The sequence below is a fragment of the Alosa alosa genome, chromosome 18 (genome assembly GCF_017589495.1).
Source record: "Alosa alosa isolate M-15738 ecotype Scorff River chromosome 18, AALO_Geno_1.1, whole genome shotgun sequence".
NCBI lineage: Eukaryota > Metazoa > Chordata > Actinopteri > Clupeiformes > Clupeidae > Alosa > Alosa alosa.
The window spans coordinates 647501-649324 of NC_063206.1; the positions used below are offsets into that span (position 1 = coordinate 647501).

The window sequence follows — 1824 nt, forward strand, 5'->3', positions numbered from 1 at the left end:
ATTACCGTCAGACTGTGGTTATAAATAGCTTAAATACTAAGGTCCACATTACCGTCAGACTGTGGTTATAAATAGTTTAAATACTAAGGTCCACATTACCGTCAGACTGTGGTTATAAATAGTTTAAATACTAAGGTCCACATTACCGTACCGTGTGGTTGTGCAGAATGTGATTCTTGTTCCCTCCTGAGTTTCCTCTGGATCTGTAGGGTGTGATTCAGTCTTCAGCTATTTTATAGCCCAGACTGCAGCAGGTAGAGCATCACTGGCCCTAAGGTGCGTTATCTCCAAACCCGTTCTTCAGATCTAGTACCCGTTCTTCAGATCTAGTACAAGTTTACAATTCACAAGAGCTTCACACAGTAAACAAGCCGACGCTCATTTTTAACAAATTTAGTTTACCTATTAAGTTTATTTTTTCAGTCCTTGTTTATTCCTATCCCCACCCATGTGCTATTACTACTTCAGCTAGTTGTGTTAATACTTGAACATTCTAAAGTTATATTTTACCAGAAGACTAGTATACTTGAACATTCTAAAGTTATATTTTACCAGAAGACTAGTATACTTGAACATTCTAAAGTTATATTTTACCAGAAGACTAGTTGCGTATACAGTACTTGAACATTCTAAAGTTATATTTTACCAGATATATTTTACCAGAAGACTAGTTATGTATACTTGAACATTCTAAAGTTATATTTTACCAGAAGACTAGTTGCGTATACAGTAATTGAACATTCTAAAGTTATATTTTACTAGTAGACTAGTTTAACATTCTAAAGTTATATTTTACCAGAAGACTAGCTGCGTAGCCCAGAGGAGTTCATGATTTCCAAAAAGAAGGGCAAACTTTTCCAGCATTTTGTTACCCCTGTCCCAGCTTTTTTTAAAACGTGTTGGTATTAAATTTAAAATTAACAGACTTGTTTTCATGAAATAGTCATAAATCAGTGTTGGTGTGATGGTTGCACAGCACCTCATTGTGATGTCAGTGTTGGTGTGATGGTTGCACGGCACCTCATTGTGATGTCAGTGTTGGTGTGATGGTGTGATGGTTGCACGGCACCTCATTGTGATGTCAGTGTTGGTGTGATGGTTGCACGGCACCTCACTGTGATGTCATTCTCAGGCAAATGAAATTCCAAAGAAAGAGGCTTTATGTGAAAAGCTAATTCAGAAAAAAAACTTCTTTAACACTTATCTGTCCTATTATACTTTCATTTATTAGTTTGTTCACTATTAAACATGTGCATTCATGTAAAGCAAATAGAATTGCATCTGTGTACAATGCATTACATTAAGTAAGAGGCTGAATAGATATTTTTACCTCACACAAAGGGACCGCAGGGTGGAAAATTCCATCTCAGATATCAAAAACGTGACAGTTCATTATGGGCAGTTCAGTTCAGTTCATGTGTAACTAATTTCACTACACAGGGCCCCAGATGTGTAACATGATTACTAGTCCACATTCATTACACAGGGCCAGATGTGTAACATGATTACTAGTCCACATTCACTACACAGGGCCCCAGATGTGTAACATGATTACTAGTCCACATTCACTACACAGGGCCCCAGATGTGAAACATGATTACTAGTCCACATTCTCCCCTTTTCTTGTTGGACTCACTCAGCGGGCATAACCAGAGACTTTCCAAATGATCTTCAAAACGCATGAGAGAAGTTGCTTGAGCATATAAGCCAGGTAGATACATTACTTTATTTAATCCACAAAGTAAATTTGCATTTGTCTTTGAATTAATAGAAATGAATATCTACTTACTGGAATATATACTGTGGCTATATTTAGAAAGGCAT

The 1824-nt window shown here is 36.8% G+C and overlaps 1 protein-coding gene across 1 annotated transcript in view; it reads right to left on the reverse strand.

The window, feature by feature from the left end:
• The window catches only part of LOC125311861 (guanylate-binding protein 1-like), a 24697-nt gene extending 23740 nt beyond the window's left edge, over positions 1-957 (reverse strand). Inside the window, exons 1-2 of the mRNA XM_048270225.1 lie at positions 797-957; positions 152-326 (exon numbers count right to left, since the gene is read on the reverse strand). The gene's annotated coding sequence lies outside the window, so the exon portion shown is untranslated. The remainder of the gene's footprint in view (positions 1-151; positions 327-796) is intronic.
• Positions 958-1824: the final 867 nt, after the last annotated feature.